The following is a 21,255-nucleotide window of genomic DNA, read 5'->3' as shown; positions in this document are numbered from 1 at the left end:
GTGGTATTTTGCATGTGTAAAGATTACACAGCACCGGAACGCGAGAATTTTTTTGGCACAGTAAAGGAAGGATTAATTATGTTTTTTGTGAAATTAATAGAAGATGTTAAATTGATCCATACATTTATCCTTACTGTAAAATGGGGCATATTAAAAAAAAAATATAGGTGTAATATTTATCAATACTATTTTACATCACTTCTCGTCAACTCACCAAGAGCAGGTCATAAGCTCCATAAACACCTAGACCTACATAATATTCCCCTTTCAAAGAGAATATTCACTCCATATTACACTTGTTATGAAACAAGCGGTGTCTTTGTTCTTACCGTTCAAAGATATATTATATGAAGCATAGTAATATGTAGAATATCATATGTCTATTCAGATAACACAAGCATTCAGTGCGTTAGTCTGTAAAGTCTGTAGGGTTCTGCATTAATTAGTGCAATTGCGACGATGGCTAATTAATAGTTATCTTGCTTGTACAGAAAAGGATTTTACAGGATTGAATAATTCAATGAAAATGACCAGACACTAGGAAACTACCGGTGTTGATTTAGGAAAGCTTAAATCATAAGGTTTGCATAAATTTTCTGGTTGCGGAGTAAATTAAGACAGGACCGTGAAGTAATAATAATTAATAAATGAGTAAATCTTATATATTAAACCAATAGGCAAGATGAAATGAATAAATGGTTTAAAAGACTACAAACACTGAAAAATGTAGGCGAGTAGAGGCAAAATAGATTGTGTTATTCGGGCAAACTAATTTTGAATTTTATACTCCATTAAGGATACATTTGAAAAAAAAATTGGTTTTCTAATTTTAAAGTATTATTTACTTCATATCCGGGTGGATGAGTTAATGATGAGCGACGGTTCTGTGTAAAATAGAACCAGAACCCCAAAAAAAATTTTTTACTCATCGGATTACATAGTAGCTGATTTCAACTAGACGCATAGTAGCTGATGTTGTCATACTAAATAATATTGTGAATAATCTTATAGATTGTCCATGCTTGGTAAATGAAATAAATTTTAGGATTCCTTTTAAGACCACTAGGCTTAGATGTACTTTCCATACTGAATCATTCCAAACAAATTATGCTCAGTTCTCTCCATTAGTTTAATTCACCTAAATGCCAATAAATTTAACCGCCTTTTTGATATATTTAATACTTTGCCTGCTTTAATTAAATCAAAAATTATGTTAAGTACAATGTAATGCTTGCTACTAAATAATTATATTGATGAAACAACTTTTAAATATTTGTTTATATAAATATGTGTATATGCATTTATTTATTTTTTTACTCTTTTAGATATATTAAATTACACACTGTAACAAGTAAATTACGAACTTTTGAATGAGGAAGTTCAGTGGTTTTTAAAAAAAAAATGTTTGTTAATAGACTGTTAAACTAAGTCAAAAATTTTTTTTTTTAATTTTTATATATCGTATTATCGGCGCTACGATTTTTAAAAGTTTGTATTTCTGAAATAACTCCGCGTGTAACGTCAGAGGTTCATTTCCGCTTATTCTCATTCAGTTCTTCCTATTGGTCCAGAAGCGATAAGCAGACCGGAAATCTTCCATAGCTCTCAGATCATAGGTTGATTCACATGAACCAGTGACGTCATTCAAAGTAGTGCGTTTTTATCAAAATATTTTTTATTATTTTTTCTGTACATTTTCAAGAAACTTTGACATACAACTTAATGCTCTTATTTTTACCCCGCGTAAGAAAACATTTTTTGTATCCAATTTCCCGTACGGCTGAAGTTCCTCGTTACTTCTACCATAACTTCTTAAACATGTTTTTTTCAACTTAACTTTTTAACCTTTGTATTCGTATAACTGCTACATATTTTTGTTTTTAAACTTTATTATGTATTATATAAGCAAATTTGTATTGTAAAAGCCCTATGGGCGTTTAATATATTTATATTTTTTTTAAATTCAGTAAAATAAAATCGAATGGAGATCAGTCCACCTCATACTGTAGGGCAATGAAAATTATTGGTTTTAAAGCATTCATATATATGAGTATACACTAAATGTAGCATTGACCACCTGTCTTGTGTTCCACTCGTTGAGGTTTCTGCTCTTGACCGGTATTTGGTAGGAATTAATATTTTACGCGCAGCGGCAAGTAAATGCGAGGCAGCGTAAAAGGGAGCCACATACAGTTTGAATTCACGGTAAACTGGTATAAACCGTTAGTCTTTTTAACTTTACTACGGTTTTTGCAAATTATATTCTAAAATTGACAATGCTCATTTTTAGAATATAATTTGAACCTGGCGTTGAATGAAGCATCATCTATCTTCAATTTTACCTTAGTGTTTTAAAAGATATGTCTAAACTTGAATGTTTCATTACTTCTGTATTTACGGGCTTATGAAAGCACAAATAGATTGGCATTAATAATATACGAGTATAATGCATTAAATTAACTTAAACAGCACAATCTTAGAATCTACTTAAATGTACAATAGGTATAGTCATGACATGATCTAGGCAGACATGGCAAGTGTGTCATCTCAAGTCAGGAGTGATAACACCGCTTGCTTCTTGAATGCATGCCTTTGCTGTAGGAACACGTCGACAGTACCTACTGTTTAGTGAGATTTTGTTAACTGTTCTATGGATCCTTGGTAGAGGGGAAAAGAACCCGACGGTGGGTAAATTTTTTCCCACAACAAAGACAGCATTGCGCATTGGTACGCAAGTTACGGGGAGGTACATTAAGGCATCTCAATAGTAAGATATTATTTTGTGCACCAGCCAAGATCCTCCCGATGTAAAATATAAAAGTATTCTAGACGATCATGATTATTAATTATAAGAGTATTTATTCCATTTCTAAATATGATCGAATTTAAGAATATATAGTGAATAGATTGCACCGAATTGCACCCAAAGCGTAAGAGTGATCACCTAAGCTTCCATGTAAAAGAAATATAATTTAATTAGAAATGCGGTGCCCTATGCACCATTGATTGCGAATCGGGAATCGATGATTACGATGAATGTAAAGTGTCCTCGGTCGGGATGGCAATTTATTACTGTGTTATATACATATTTACAAACATTTATTATAATTGATTATATAGTAAGTCAAAGGTGATGGTATTTGAAAGGGGAAGTGAGGTTACTGACTACATAATAAATGTAAATAACGAATGTCTTAAACAAGTAGAAGATTTTGTGTATCCGGGAAGCATGTTTTTAAGAGTAGAAAAAGATCTAGAGAGGAGAGTGAATGCGAGCAGCAGAATGAACGGCGCACTAAGCTCAGTAATTGCTAGTAAAAATATGTCAATCGAAGCTAAACTGGCTGATCACAACGGAGTTTTAGTCCCAACACTTTTGTATGGAAGTGAAACATGGAACTGGCAGATGAAGGATGAAAGCTGAGTGAACGCGGTTGAAATGCGATTTCTTAGACGAATGTGTAGGAAATCAATGAATCACAGGGTTACGAATTATGAAATCAGGTGAGAGTGTAAATCAGAGTTGAGAATAATCGATAAGATTATGAAAGGCCCTCTTAGATGGTTTGGTCATGAAAGAATAGTAAAACAAGTATATATGGCGAAAACGAACGGTAACGTGAAACGAGGACGACCAAGAAAGATGTGGCATAATCAGATTAATCAAAATCTGGTCATGTCGAAAGCAGGCAGAACCGAAGAGCATGTATAATTGGATGTATGAATGTGGGAGAAGCAAGGAATGTATGCCCGGATAAACGTGAGTGGCGGTCCATTCTATCAGCCTACATCTACGGGGTAATGACGTTATGGCAGTAGTAGAAATAGTAATCGAATAAATATTACTTGGTCGCTGAAAATTATTACAAAATAGTGAATATTTTTAACGCATTATTTTACTGTCTTATGTTACTTAAAAACAGAGTACAAAAAATAAAATACATATCATCATCATTCGTATAATGCTATTCTGAATCGACTCCATGTACTCGGCAATAACTATTCCGACGTTGCTGATATTTTCCACTTAAAGTATAGCTTATATAAATCAACTGTTTTTAATCATTTCAAAAATGATGAACGGTAATATACATTTTTTTTATTATAGTGCTTTCTATGGTTATTTTTGTATGGGTACTTTTGTGTACCATATTTACGTGTATACTTATTTTTAAAATTACTTTAATTGTTATTATTATAACTATTTTTTCTTTTTTTTTTTTTGAGACAAAATAATTTTATTGTATTTAATGTACTTATATTTTGTACCTTTTAAAGAAAAATATACATTTTTTTTTTTCCTTTTAAAATTTTATCTGCACACATTATTTAATTATTTTTCTTATATCTAAATATGTTCTTTTTACAAAACTGCTATGTTATATATATATAGTATTTATGTAAAATAATACTTTTGTATTTAATTTAAATTTTTTCACATTATATTGAAATGTTTATATTATTTTTAATATGTATTTTTTTAAGGTAAAAGACACTGCGTGCCGTGTATATTAATAAATAAATAAATAAATTCCTTTTCCACACCGAATAGTGAATAAGGCACTGCATTGGTACACCAATCGCAGCGTATCTTGATCATTTTTGAGAGACTATGAAATATTATTATGTAAAAACACCCTTTTAAATAAATATTTCATCCCAACAATGTCGGGAATCGAACCCGAGACCTCTCGCATGGTAAGTGAACGCGCTGATCATTACATCACGAAACCGACAGAATATATATATTTCTATATGAATAACTGATTGGAGAATAATACTAAAGTACTTATGTAATCAGAAAATAAATTAAACGCAATTCAAATATTTATCAAGTTCCAATATAATTAGTGATCGGTTTATGGTTTGGTTATGGGTTATTGGTTATTGGCTGTTGGTTATTGGTTATTGAGTCGCCCGCGGACATTATAAATTGTTAATACAATCTGTCATATACAGAATTGCCATGCTTAGTCCCTTGTCGATGTCATAAAATTATAAATATAATATCCTAGGGACCCAAAACCCAATGAACTGGGACTGCGATTGGTCGATTTGATTCTATATTATCTTTCATCAAAGGGTTCTAAATTCTAATTTAAAATAACAAAAAGAACTTGTAACTCTGAGCTTTATGGCCGAATATTATTACTTTAGTTGTGAATTTATTATTATTGGGTGTTAACATAAGTTGTGTACGTTGTTTCCAAATTTAAAAATGAGCGCTAAAAGTTTAAAAAAATTGTAAAGGTTAATGTGTTTCCTTTTACGTTACATATATTATTTTATTTGATTAAAAGCTTTTCAAATGGAATGTCAAGTAGATGAAAGTGAGCAATTTCGACACTTCGTTCTGTTCGCGTTCAATCGAGAAAATAAAGTTGACAAAGTTGCTCGTGATATTTGCACAGTGTACCGTAAAGATGCTTTAATTTATTGTAGACTAATTTGTTTCTCAATAATGAAGGAGAATACATTATTGTTTTACATTTTTTTGTTATTGCCTCTTGTTCTCTTCATTTTGAAAAATTGATTTAAAAAAAAGATTTTACCTCAGGAGCCATTAAGATTAACAAATTACAACAGGGATGGAGAATACCTTGAAGAAGGGAATATGGAAGTCTAGGCATTTATAGGGCTTATGACCTGTCATTTGCTGGTTAAAGTGGCCACTTTACACACTGTGTAACATTTATCATTTTGCCCATGTTTGAACATCCATATTTCTTCAATTCTTCCATTTGTTGATTTTAATGAAGTTAAAGAGCTGAACCCTTTATTGTTGTGAAGTGATTCATATGACTGAATTATTTCACATACTAGGCAACGCCTGAAAACAATTGTTCAAAATTTAAACTTCTTCTTGGACTAGTTGGTTTCATTACAATATTTGAGTTTGTCCAAATGTTCGTAGACAAAAGACTGGATAAATACCTAGACTTCCATATTCCTTTCTGTAAGGTATTCTCCATCCCTGTTGTAATTTGTTTTTAAAACCTTTTTGTTTATTTTATCATTAAAGATAACTTATAAAGCGCAATTTTTGTAATGTCAAACCTCAGGGGCGCTTAATTTTTTTTTTTTTTTAAATAGGCTTGAAGTTAGGTACATCCAATTGATTAATTATTACTTGTAAATTTTATTCTGTTAAAATATGTGTAAATAAATTTGTCAGAGCTGAGGACTAAAGTATTACTATTAATCTTTAAAATGAAAACCGGGTTGTGCGATATTAAAGTAATATCTCATTTTAGTTATAGTTTCCTCGGCTTTAGGGAAATCAGCTGCTGTCGGGTTGCAAGTCGGAGAGTCTGGCTCGATGCTAACTCCTTGGAGTTCGGGTGGAAAAAAATGTTCTTCGTGCGTTTCTCGTATATGAATTTATAACCACGGAAATGAACAAGGTACCGACAGATTTCAAAATTTGTACCCATTTAATTGACCAAAAATATTTTAAGAATATCCATATGTATGCCGTATTTCACTCCCAGTGAGATAAAGAAAGAGTTATATGAGGATTTAAATTTATTGCGAAAGAAAAGGAATGTATTTTTGAGAAGGGATTGTGGATGTCTAGGTATTTACAGAAATTGTGAATTATACTAAATAGTATAAAAAAAAGTATTAAAATCCAAAATTATTTTCAGGCGCTGCCTGCTACGTAGGTTAATTCAGACAGACGAATCTCATACACATCGATAAAGGTTCCAGCCCTTTTACTTCACAAAAGTCAACAGATGGAAGATTTAAGGAAATGTGGATGTTCAACATAGTCAGCATGGTGTGTGTTACACATTGTTTAAAGTGGCCATTTAAACCAGCCAGTGAAAGGTAATAATTCCTTTAAATGCCTAGACTTCCATATTTCCCTCGCAAAAATCTTTTCCCTCTCTGTTGCAATAAATTTCAATCACCCACACTGCAAATCAACAAATATAAATATAAAACTAGTTTATTACAGACATCCTTACAACATTATATTTCGAAGTAATTGCCTTTGTAAATACTCATTTACCCCGTTTGATCTTGTAACGATCATATTTCATTCTGCCCCATTTAAGCAGCGCGTAATTAAGCACGGGTCCAAATAATATTTTTTAGTACATTAAAATTCAAGCATGGCAATACCACGTCAAACTGTGCATTTTAGAAAAGCAAAGACCGCCCGTGACAAGCGAAACAAACGTTGTCTCACAACAATGCACAGAGCGTAGCTGTCAACCAATAAATGCACTATTTAATTTTTCTATATTATGAAGTTTCCACTTTTTGTAAATCTTTGAAATCTATTGATACATTGAGTGTTGACATTCTTTTTTTTTTAAATTTGGTCATTTTTCACACTCCTCACAATAGAACGTTACAATCTATCATTTTCCGTTTTACTAAACACTTGTGTATCATGTCGAGGAAATTGTTTTCCTTGAATACTCGTCCTTTAGCACAAATTATAAATATAAGAGATACCAACATACCGATGTTATATATTACAATGGCCAATCAACTTATCTTCCCTCAATTACGCTGAGATTTTTCTAAAAGTTGCTGAATCTCCCAAAGGAAAGTAAACTCGGCGTTCAACAAAAAAAAAATAATGAAATTATCGAATGGTATTATTATATTATTTATCCTGAAGAAAATTAGTCTCGAAAAATATACCGTTAGGTATTATTTGGGGGAAACTATCTGCCGAACGGTGTATTATTTTACATAATAGAATGAAGTTTAGTCGTTTTTATTTGTTAACAGACTACCAAACTAAATTATGAAATTACTATTTACGTGACGTAACAAGTTCTCGTCGGAAAGTTCTACTAATTGGTGAGTTGGCTTCCCGGAAAACGGAAATCGATTACAACACTCTATCATCGGTTTATTCGGAAAAACTTGTGAAGTAGTTCATTTTTATTATTTTTGCAACATTTTTGAGAAACTTCGCCGTACAATAAAATGCTCTAATTTTTACCGCGTGCAAGAAAACATTTTTTATCGAATTTTCCGTAGGACTACACTTCCTCATTTTAGTTACCTACTAAGTCTATAGGCTTTTAAGGGGCACGCGTTTTTGTTAAAAGCATGTGTATGCGTGTGTACATAATAAATACATGTAATGATTAACATTTACTATAAGGTACTAAGGAGGTATTTTCAAGTTAAAAAAAAAAGATTTCTCTTAAAAAAATATTTAGTTTTAGAGAAATTGGGCAGACATTGAAGATTCAAAATACACACATTCGCTCATATGTTTTGCCTAACGGATTACGCTATTGGGTACAATCCCACCTGAATATCATAAATTTTACCATACTGAAACATTAATCTTGAAATAAAAATTATTTATTTATTAAAAGAAAACAACAGCCATTACAACAAAAAATAAATATTTACAAATAAAACAAAATTATAGGCCAATTACAGTTTTCTATACATTACTAAATACTATTGTCAAAAAAAGAAGAAAAAATCGTACATTGAAATAGCCACTCCGCATCATTCCACACGTAAAAAATAAATAAAATATTACAGTAATAATGAAATCACATAAAAAATAAAAGAAAAAGGTTTTTTGTTTACTCGGACTTAAAAATCCTTTCGCCGGCGGATCCGTACGGAGTAATACGGAGTTATCAGCCCTCCCTTCTTTCATCTTTCAAACAAGAGAAAATAATCAGAATATTAAAGTGTACAAACAATAAAATATTAGGTAGGCACTTTTTCTTTAAATTTGTTAAAAGTGAGGAAATATATCTCTATTTCAGCAAAAAAAATGTTAAAATTATTTAAAATTCTGTGCAAAGGTGCATTCTTATTATTATTCGTGCTTGAAATACCAACATAAAATAATTATTGCAGCTGAATTGTTAATTAGTTAATTTTCTCAAGCAGTCGAGGGCAATCTACTCGTAAATTGTTATTGCATATTTTGTAAAGGAAAATAGTATCTTTGATGATTCTTCTAGATTGTAAGGTATCGTTTTTGTGATGTACTGCAGCTTTTTCATAATACTTATAAAAAGGATTAAAATGATAAGTAATCATATAAAATAAATCAGCAGCAACAGCCACATATAACGAGCGTTTTGAGGATGCGGCGGTGGACCTAGCCTAGACGCGAGCTGCGGATGTCTCAGGAGAGCATTAACACAAGCTTTCTCTTCCTTACATTTCGGGTTCCCGCCGTCCTGGAAGACCATCAATGATGATATTTCGGCCTTATTTGGCGAAACTACATGATGCGGCAAGGATGCCTTCTGTCTGTTTTCCTTTTTAATATGTACTCTGAAGCCATTTTTAGAGATGCACCAAGTTACCGACGACATTAGCATAAATTGTCAAATCATAAATAATATCCAATACGCGGATGATACTGTATCTCTAGCAGATAGTATGGAAAACCTGCAGCTCTTATTGGACAAAATACACACGGCTAGTTTGAATTAAGGGCTGGAAATAAATATTTCCAATACCAAACGTAATTCGGAAAAAGCCACAAACTTTCACAATGTCTTTGAAAATTCGAGCGCAGTTTATTAAGCAAGTCCATCAATAAAAATATTTAGGATGCTGGCTGAATGACGAATGGGATCACTCACAAGAGATCAAAGTCAGAGTAGAGATGGCACAGAACTGCTTTTTGGGGATGCTTGACCTCTTTCGCAGTAGTGACTTTAATTTACACCTCCAAATGCGCATTGTGCGATGTTACGTCTTCTCAGTATTTTTTTACGGCGTCGAAATGTGGACACTCTCCCGAGCCACTTCAAGAGGTACAAAAGACAATTAAGAAACGAAAACTTGAGTACTTTAAGCATGTGATGAGAGTCTATCGTTTTATCGGCCCCACGGGCCTCTTTGCGCCTCGGTTAATTAGGTTTAGCGTTGATACCACGATATTATAGCTCAAATTCCTGTACACGAGTATAAGACACAGATGCAATCTTTACTTAAAATAAAGTGATTTCACAGACATGCAGAGATCGAGATATTTTCACATATTATAGACGAATTATCCGTCGCAATTAAAATAACTCTATACTCGTATTGTTTTATCAGTTCCTAGTTCTATTCACACTCTAGTTCAGTTCCCTACGGCTACGATAATATATCTTAGTCACAGCCCGAGTGAGTAATTACAAAACTTTTCAACAATGTTTCTCTGAATAACCGCGACATTTCCGTACAAGTGTATTTCGGTTTCATACATCAAACAAATCATTACATATCGCTTGACAATTATGTAAATAAATTCAAAACAGTCATATCTCTATCAATATTGTTGGACCTTTGACATCGGAAAAACAAAAAAAGTGCATTATCAACTAATTTCATTCATGTTATATTATCAATATTTTCATTTAATGTCATTTTTATTTATTAATTCAACAATTTTTATTTTTATTTTACTGTTTTATTTGGAAGTTCAACAAGAATACAGAAAATACATACAATTTGTAAGTAAGCATTGGTAATTCTTTATACATATTCTCAACAAAAAAACGTCATCATCTTTCATAAATTATATAAAATAAGTGTGTGGCTTAATTAAATCAATTTGACTAATAATAAAGATTTAGTTAAAGATAAGAATAAAGATTGAGTTAAATAAATAAAATAAAGTTAAAGATAAGAAACTAATTGTTTATAAAGAAAAGAAAAGAAAAAATAAAAACATGTAAGAAGTAAGAAAATTAACTAAAATTAATTTACATGCAGAAAAATAAATATAAAACATTTGTTTTCAAAAACACGGTTAAATTGTATATATGGGAATATGGAAGTCTAGGCATTTACAGGGCTTATGACCTTCCCTTCTCAAAAATGTTTTCCCTCTCTGTTGAAATAAATTTTAAAATGAACAACTCCCTAGGAAGGAAATCCAGCCAGTCTGCAAGCATTTGGACATAATAAAACATAGCCTTTTTTTTTTTTAATCGAAGATTTAAAAAAATGACGTGAACGTGTATTAGGTAAAAACAATATTTTTCAAGGCAAAAGAAAATTTGCCTAAAAATATTTATTAAATTTCAGTTATTAATAAAAATATAAGCGTTTTAAATAACATACATTTTATGGCATTTTTCTTCAATTATTTGTAAAAATCTGCCCTTAATAATCGCTTTAAAAAAATATTTACGTTAAACCATTTTACATTGAAATATACATTAAAAAAAAAAATTTTGGTTGTATTTTATGTCATTTCAGCAGAGTTTAAAAAAAATTGAACGCCATCTGACGGCTGAAATGACCATTAATATTTTGTTAAAAACTTGCCGTAGAAATTAAAAACTTATGTAGTTCTTAATACTATTCATGCAATTTACCTTGTACTCTGTATAATATGTCATTTTTAATACCTTTTAATACTCATAATAGCTTAGAATTCAACAAGTAAGTGAGTCATGCATTTGTTTTATTTTTTACATTCATTAGTTAATTTATAAGATACATTTATTTTTATTCTGCCTTTTTGTAAATAATATTAAACTTTAACGTTTAAATGCGTCTGTAAATAAATATACTTATCTTCATGTCCCTAAATGTGTTTTTCTATAACCGCCTTCGATGTATTATATTCAATTATTTATATGTTTTTAAAATAAAATAAAAATTTCTTTCGTGAAAAATGATTAAATTTCGACATATCATTTCTTGTCGTATTTAACTTTAAACTATTAGTAGTATTAAAATGTAATGTTTCCGATTAACCTTATTGTACCCACTCGAATTGGAAAACGATTAACGTCAGTATTTCTGAGCAGCTAACGACAAATAAATAGCGTTTCCGGGTCCCGGTTCTTGCGACAATGCAACGCCACGCGCCATGTTGCAATTGTCTGCTGATTCGGATATCCGATCAGAATTTGTGAGCACGTTGCGATAAGCCGATTTCTTCGGGTTGAGCCATTTTTCTCGTAAATTACATTCCGAGAAATATTTCCAACCGACTTTAAATCTCGTTGTCTACGTCAATCCAGAAGAGATTGAGAATATTTTCAAATATACAGACATCTCAAGGGAGATCGAGAATTTCCGAGGGAAAAGAATTTATACAACAATTTGAACATACTTAAAATATTGTAGATTTCTATTTATCACCACTATCTTCCCATTCATTCATAAAGGACGATACATTGGAATACCAACTGTACTCGAACATCGTTTACATGAAGGCAAGTTTATCCGTCTTACGTCTTAAATAATTAGGTCTTATTTATTTATTTGACACTTTATATACATATACAATATATATACATATAAGGGCGGGCATATTGCCTCAATGCAATTTCTTCCAACCTACCTTAAACCGTTCAGTTTGAGAAAACTATAAATACACGGACATGTTGAATCTTACAATTTTATACAAAAATTAAAAGGAAAGATTAACAAAAATAAATATATTTAAAAAGAAATTGACACTATACTATGAAGAGGGGAGAGGGGATGGGAAGGAAAGAAGGAGGATAAAGGAACAATTTAAATATTTTGATAGTGACATTTCAATCTTGACTTAAATGTAAATAAAGAAGGGGCGTCTCTAACATTAGTGGGTAGATTATTCCACAATCGAGCGGCTACTACTGTGAAAGAGGAGACAAGAAAATTAGAGCGATGACAGGGTATTAAAAGGGTTCTTTCGTTACTATACTAGAACGAAGAGATAGTCCGTGTTGTGAAAGAGGTTGGATGAGCTCTCTCGATGAGAAGGAAAATGCATTAAAGGTTTACACTTTTTAAGTACGTACTTATGTAGATACTACGTACCTACAAGAGAAAGTTCAGTGCTACGGGACTTGTACAGGAATTGTACGGCGTAAATTCTTGAAAATACTCGTCCATAAAGAAAAAGAATTAAAATAAAATGAACGATGCCACTAGTTATTCTGAATTAATCAATGACAGAGTGTTGTGATAGATTTTTGGTTTACCAATTCAAGTCAATTCACCAATCAGCAGAACTCATCGAAGAAAACTTGTGACGTCATGCGTCACACGTGGAGTTATTTCAAAATTACAAAACTTTTAAAAATCATAACGCTGATAATATGATTATGTATAATAACAAATAAAAAAAGCACTTAACTTCTTCGTTGATTTAACCAAGTTCAGGCGGTAAAAGAAAGGTCTGAATGTGAAATAGGACGTGTTTTCGACTCGATGGCTACGCTCAGGTAAAAATCCTGAAAAGGGAAATCCAGTGGAGGCAAGTCCACCTCGCAGTGTAGAGTATGATTATATTATAACATACAAATAATTTAGTTTCTATTTTAAAATATAAAATATGAAAATATATCTCTCCTTTGTGAGAAAAAAAACTATTGTTGACGATGACAATAAGAAAGATCAATGGTTTTTAATATTTTTTTCATTTGTTAAAAGACTATCAAATAACGTCCATTTTATTTTAATTTTTGTGTAATATACTATCATCGCTATGATTTTTTTAAGTTTTGTACTCCACCCATGACGTCACGAGTTGTCGTCGGCGACTTGAGCTGACACAACACATAATGTATTGGCTATTCTAAACAGCGGTTTACCAGAACCTATGACGTTAGTAGTTCATTTTTATCAAAACGTATTTTTTAATTTGTTTCATATATTTGAAATTTCGACGTACTCGTAGGTACAATTAAATGCTCTAATTTTCACGGCGCGGCGTGTAAGAAAATATAGTTTATATCCAATTTCCCGTAGCATTGAACTTCTTCACTGGCTTCTTCAGAAATAAAAAAGTTGATTTTAATTTTTTTACCATTTTTTTTTTTAAATTACAACTGTTCAGAATTCATGAGGCATTGTGTAACAAGGAATAACATATTTCTATAGTTTAAGCACTTTGACATTATTATGTAATAAATTTGGCTTCTAGTTGTAGAAATACTTAACGTTTGTAAAGTTTATATATTTTTTTTTTTATTTAAAACTTCAAGTACTAAGAGTAAGCACCATCTTCCAGCCAACAAAAAAACAGATTGGTCAAAAAGAAGAGATTGGTCAAAATTTTGTACTAAAAAGAAATATCAATATATACCAAAAGATAAGTTAAATTAAAATAAAACATAATTAATTAAAAATAACCACTGAATTGAAATTGGAAGATAAGGCTTGCACATACTAACTGTAATAAAAATAAAAAACAACATTATGTTATAGTGTTAAATGGTGAGAAATGTGGGATCAGATATTGTCTTTGGAAGGAGAGAGAAAGAAGAACCAAGGAAAGAAAAAAAGGGATAAAAATACATATTTAAGAAAAAGAAAAAAAAAGCAGTAAAACTCAAGTAGTTCAGGATTCTGGGGATACATCATAATGTTTTGAGCGTTTCTTGAATGTGGCTAGAGAAGGTACATATATTATTAAATATGCTAACAACAACCCTTTTATTAACATTCGCGTATTTTTAAAACTCTGACTAATCTTCTTATCTTTAATATTCGTTTTATACAAACAAATTGATGAGGATTAGTAATCTTACTTTGATCATCTTATTAATAAATATATGTTTATGAAAATCATCGAAGCGCGATGAAATTACTCGAATAAAGTCCGCAGTTTATTGCACAACACGCAATTAAATTCTACTCCACTGTATGTAAATAATCATGTTTATTTCTCGAGTCATTTAAATGCGCAACCAATCGGAATTTAATATCTTCAATCGAGTTTTATCATGTAAATAATCCAAGTATAATATTAAGGACAAATACTCATTAATTTCAAGTAAATAACGTTTTTAAAGCTCTCACTTGTTGACTATTTAATAATCAAAAAGCTTAATCTTAATAATTCAGATAATTAATATGGTAAAACACTGAAATTTAAACCAAACATTTTCATTGTGTGATTTTCCAAGCACCCGAAAAAATACCCACTTCATGTACAATGAAAATATCGCTGTAAAACGTTACCTGTTTAAATCACCTGTTAACGGATTATATTAACAATATTATGGTACGTAAATTTGTATACATAATGCTGTAAATTATACAAACAAAATACATTTCTCTAATAGTTCAATTGAATTGGAAGAACATATCATTATTATTTAATATTTCACAATAAAGTCGAACACTCGACACAACCCAAATGCGACATAAGCAGCAAGTCTGATTTTACTCGACAAGGTTTTCATGTTCATACTACACTTAATGAAAAATTTATTTATTATTAATTGAGGGCGTTAATATTAAACATATATTTAGATCGTTCAGTTTTTTCGATTTATAGCAATTGTGTCTGAACATTGCATTATGTAAGACCAGCCGACAAAGGGCGATATCAAAACGTTATGAAGGAAAGTACCGATAAGGGCAGGTGTGAAGGTAATAAAAACGTAAATAAGATATTGTTAGTAATTGAATATTACAACAAAAAATATATTTTTAAAAAAAAAAAAGAGAAAAAAATTCTATAAAAAAGATTTTAACCAAAATATTTCGATAAATATATTTTACTAAAGTATTACCAAAGGCATAATTTTACGTAGAAATAAAGGAAAATGTCACAAAAATGTATGTGATTTAAAATGCTTGTATCTCTTTTCAAAAACAAAAAATTCAAATTTTGTTTCCGCCACTTTCAGGTTCAATTTATTATCTTTAAAATAGTGCAAAAAATTTTAGTTCAATACTTATACCCGTATGCAGAGACAAAACTTAAGGTGAGGAAAGTACATTCTAATCTCAAATGCGGAGAATAACCCGAAGGTGAAGACAATATAATGTACTTTCCTCACCTTAAGTTTTGTCTCTGCATACGGGTATAAGTCTTTATATGAGAACCCAGATACCTAAGTTTAGTCTTTATTTGAAATGGCGTAATCTGCCTGTGTAAAAGTAATTATATTTTAGTAACATAAAACTTTTAGGTATATTTTTTAATAGAATTACTTTTAAAAATTACTGTTTTTATCTAATTTATGAGTTTTTATTTTTTTATTATTGGGCGATAAAAAAAACATTTGTTTTAAAATGGCAAAATCGTATGATTTCCTCATTTTGCGTGCTTTTGACCAGATCACAGCCTTAACAAATTACAACAGGTCTCAATGACTCTCTAAAGGGTGAAATCCAGTTTTTTGTCTACAAACATTAGGACAAACTGAAAATATTGTAATAAACCAACCAATAATCAACTGGTCCAAGAAGAAGTTAAAAAATTAAATAATTAATTTCGGGCGTTGTCTAGTATATGAAATTGATTAATCAGATTAATCTATTTACAACAATAAAAGTTTCAGCTTTATAATTTTACTAAAATCAACAGATGGAAGAATTGAAGAAATATGGATATTCAAACATAGGCAAAATGGTGAATGTTACACTATGTGTGTAAAATGGCCACTTAAACTAGCCAATGACAGGTTGTATGCCCTGTAAATGCCTAGACTTCCATATTCCCTTCTCTGAGATGTTTTCTATCCCTGTTTTAATTTGTCAACAAGATTTTTAGTTCTCTTTTCCACCAGACAGCTTCCGAACTAGTATGTGACGTTTTATATCTAAAACTAGTGATTGTAAATTTTATCTAATCGGAATTGTAAAAAAACTGATCATATCTTAACAGTAGTGATCCCGTTCGGAGGCTGTCAGCGAGGAAAAGATATTTTGTTCTTGTGTTCTTCTTTTATCATGTTTTTGCAGTGCCCTTTATTTGCTGGTCTTGTATATTGTGACGTTCGGGCAAACAATTGAAATTTATTTGTCAGGAAATATTTTATTGTTTTAATCAATCAATGTCAAACAACTAAAACAATAAATTTATAAACTCACCGGTTATACACTCACTCTAAAGGATCCTGTCTTAATCAGTCATCTGAAACAAAAATTCAAACATTGCAATGTTTAAAAAATAGGTATCTACAAAAAAAAACATAATACAATCACAATTGCAATCGGGTTGTGGTCTCGTGGTAGTTTCGCGGATTCACCGATCATGGTTCTGAGGTTTGAACCCAGCTTTATCAAAAGTTTTCATTTACTATCAAGCTTTAATTTACGACTAGTGGAAAAAAGGGAAAAAAACATATGTATATGGTTTTATCAGATAGTGAAAAAATACGTTTAGAAAAATAAAACTAGAAAATGGACTACGTTTAATTCAAATTAACGTGTACTCGTAGGAATGTACCCAAGTATGCGTGTTTTGTGATGTAATTCAGGACTGGAATTGATATGTTATGGTGCATATTTTAAAAATAAAATATAATTGTTTATACAATTAATTATTAAGTCAGAAATTCATCTATGTACACATTACATAAATATTATACATTTTTTAAATATTTTTTTTTCATTATTTGTTTCATCATTGGACTGTGTCCAAGTGGATGAAGAATACAGTTCTGTCTGTGAAATAGAACAAAACCCTTGGACGACTGTTTCTTGAAAAAGGAAATCAAGTGTGGAAAAGTTTGACTCCTAGTGCAGTGGTTGGTGCATTCGCCTTCCATGGTTGAGGTCCCAAATTCAATTTGTGGCAGGGTCACGTGATAAAATGATTCTAAGGTGTTTTACTCTGCAATATTTCACTGTCCCTGGACTTGCGCCACAAGCTTAAGATTGATCACATTATCTTCGAATAACATGCTTTTGAAAGGTTGCATTTGGTGTTCAAATGCAGTGCTTTATGCACTATCGGGTGTAAATGATGACGAAATCATCAATACCGCATTTAAAATGTTATTATTTTTAATATCAAACGATTGTTCAATTTTACTATCAAATTACGAACATTCCATATTCCAGTATTTAGTTTTCAAGGTTCACGCAGGTTCTTATCTCAATAGGCTAAAATAAATAGATAGGTTTTTTTTTATATTGGAGTTGCATTATTTTTTACCTTGCTTATAAATATACAAAGTTTATATTTCAAAAGAGGATTTTTCTGCAATTATATTTCTTTAAATTTATCTAAACTGTCGGGATCAGGAAGGATATATAATAGATAGGCTTACAAATACTTGATTATACGAGGGAAATTTTGAAATATTACGTGACAGATATTTCAAACGTTAACGAGCATCTGCGAGCCGGGACAGCCTATTTAGAAGATCACTATGAAATGGGCCTTTGTAAATCCGGATAGAAAAGACCTCTTAAATACGACCTCCGGCCTCAGGTCAAGAGCCAAGAGTTGGTATTAAAGTCCGTACGTAATTCTGCTAGCCCGCCATTTTATCTCCAATCAGACCAGATGGTGTTGGGGGTCAGTATTAAGGGCAGGGCAAAGAGGAATGGTTCAGTTAGGTTCGGTACTGCGAGTCACAGATTATACTTAGAGATTAAACTACAAAGATCGTTTTGTTCTCAAAAGCGTTCATAACGGATCTGATTTATTGTGATCATATAACTAAACAATCTAAACGGCTTTCTTATCTAATAAATTGAAAAACTAAAATTAAACTCATAAAGACATTAATTGAGGTCTCTAATTAAAATGTTTTTAAATAAATTTGTATTTTCCAGTTACGCTTTTTTTCTAGGGTAATTTAGTGTTTTCTACCATCCATAAAATTCTAATTAGTAATACGTATTAAATACAAAGCTTTAATAATGCATGTATTTGTACAATAAGCTTCTTTATTTACGGTTTTTTTACATAATACAAAAAATAAATTGAAAACTATTTTACACATTAATTTCACAATGCGAGATAGTAAAATAATAATGACACTCGTTTTTGGAGTGCGCTAAATCGTTCGTTTACTTACTAGGCGAATAATAGGCATAATATGATAGGTATAGGGAATAATCTTTGTTACGATTTTTAAAGAATTTCGTTGAATTTTGAAATAAAATTAAGGTACAACAAACAGTAAATAATATATTTTTATTCAATCCCGAATTGATTTTAATACAAGGAAACCTATCAATCGTCGTTCTTTTTTTTAAGATTTTATATTTATTTAGCGTATGCCAGAAAACAAACAATTTTAAACTTTAAAATGCTGTGTGAAAAAACTCCCTCGAGTCATTGTGTAAACTGAGGTTGGGAAATGATCGCCTAATAATCAGTATCTCTTCTTATATTATTAAACTTATATGTGTGTCTTGCTTAGTGATTTAATAAGACAACAACTTATTATCTCAAATTAATAATTAATGTTTTGGGTATTCGATATTTTGACATTTACGGAGATCCAGATGGATAAGATATTTAATTAAAAAATATTAAATATACCTAAATATATGATGTAATTTTTTTTTGGTGTGTTATGGTTTACTGGAAGATTTAAAAAAATCTTCGTAATGTTCGTATTACCGGACCATAAGATATACTTTTTTACTCTGAAAATTCAACCAAAAATTAGGGTGATACGTCTTATCGTCCAAAACATTTTTTTTTCAAAAAATTGATACATAAATTTCGGGGTGCGTCTTATGGTCCGATGCGTCTTATCGTCCGCCAAAAACGGTAGTTGCCGTGATATTCAAGCATTAAGCGCAATTTACAACGCCGTGCCGGTTACATCACAGGAACGGGTGAGTTAAGAAGATAACATGAAAAAGAGGAAAAAAAAACGGGGCGTAATTTAAATTCGCCTTATCGTGGTGCATCTTGGATAACGCTAAATGAACTGACGCAACTGGAGCCTAACGATCCCTGATAAAAAAACATCTCTGAGCAACAAAGAAATCCATAAAAACATTATTTTTTTAAATTTTACACGACAATGCGTGGAACGTACAAAACGTGTTCAAAAAGGTACAGTACGCGATGCCAAACATATTTTTTTTTCTAGAGACTATCGTCTCAATGAGAACCTTCAGCCCTACGGGAAATTGTATACAAAAAATGTTTTCTTACGCGGGGTAAAAATTAGAGCATTAAATTGTACGTCAAAGTTTCTTGAAAATGTACAGAAAAAATAATAAAAAATATTTTGATAAAAACTACTTTAAATGACGTCACTGGTTCATGTGAATCAACCTATGATCTGAGAGCTACGGAAGATTTCCGGTCTGCTTGTCGCTTCTGAACCAATAGGAAGAACTGAATGAGAATAAGCGGAAATGAACCTCTGACGTCACACGTGGAGTTATTTCAGAAATACAAAACTTTAAAAAATCGTAGCGCCGAAAATACGATATGTAAAAATTAAAAAAAAAAAATGACTTAGTTTAACAGTCTATTAACAAGTATTTTTTTTTTTAAAAACCACTGAACTTCCTCATTATTGAATAAAACCAAATAAGGGCGTGGCTTAACTGATTTATTAAAATAACGCTTATGTATTAATTATCGATTAAGGTTTTACTTATATATTAAGTTTCGCATCAGACATGCATGGCCTTAAAAACGAAAGAACCGTAATATTTCTTTTTACATGTAAAGTAGGTAGATTAAAAATGGGTGATTTTTTTGTTTGTCAGCCTCGTAGTGTAGTAGTCAGCACGTTTGCCTACCGTTTCAGAGGTCGCGAGTTCTATTTCTTAGTTTACACGAAATATTTATTTAAAACGATGTTTTTACATGAGGAAATATTACAGTCCCTGGACTGGTACCTGAAGCGTAATATTGATCGTCTAATCTTAATGTAAAAACATTATTAAGATACGCTCAATTGGTGTAGCAATGCTGTGCCATATGTACCATAAGCTGCGGAAAAGGAATGATGATGATGATTTAAAAATAATTTTGAACATCAAAATTATTTTAAAAGAAAAACTAGAAGCAACGTTTATTTTAGAGTAAAAGAACACTTAAGATGCTTAAATAATAATAATTTTTCTGAATTCGCAAACTATCTGATAGAAAATAATCATAACTTCAATAAAGACACTGGATTAAAAGTACTTCATGTTGAAAATAAAATATTAAAATTAGACAACTTAGAAATCTTGGAAATGAAAAAAGCGATTCATAATAAGAATAAAATAATTAAAACTTTACATGCCTAATAGGGGACTTTAATGCTAAAATAGGTAAAAGACTATCCGATTTGGAAATTAATGTGGGAGAATTCGGATTGGGAACAAGAAATGAAAGAGGAAATATTCTTGTAGATTTCTTACGAGAAAACCAATTTTATGCAATGAACTCATTCTTCAACAAAAAATCCCAGAATAAATGGACATGGAAAAGTCCCAACAACTTGACGAGAAATGAGATTGACTACATCCATTGTACTCACAAACACATTGTCAGTGATGTATCAGTGCTAAATAGGTTTGCAGTGGATAGCGATCATAGATTGGTAAGAGGCACAGTTATTATAAATACCAAATTGGAAAGGCTGAAACTTATCAAAA

At 31.0% G+C, this 21,255-nt stretch overlaps 1 protein-coding gene across 1 annotated transcript in view; it reads right to left on the bottom strand.

Annotated features, from left to right (window-relative positions):
- Window positions 1-21,255, bottom strand: part of LOC148284927 (CD151 antigen-like) — a 486,275-nt gene that overhangs the window by 244,800 nt on the left and 220,220 nt on the right. Inside the window, exon 3 of the mRNA XM_088233027.1 lies at window positions 16,774-16,816. The gene's annotated coding sequence lies outside the window, so the exon portion shown is untranslated. The remainder of the gene's footprint in view (window positions 1-16,773; window positions 16,817-21,255) is intronic.

This window comes from Micrasema longulum, unplaced genomic scaffold (assembly GCF_059751315.1).
Source record: "Micrasema longulum isolate JH-2025_06_02 unplaced genomic scaffold, ASM5975131v1 h1tg000076l, whole genome shotgun sequence".
Taxonomy (NCBI): Eukaryota; Metazoa; Arthropoda; class Insecta; order Trichoptera; family Brachycentridae; genus Micrasema; species Micrasema longulum.
This window is presented reverse-complemented; position numbering and strand designations above follow the sequence as displayed.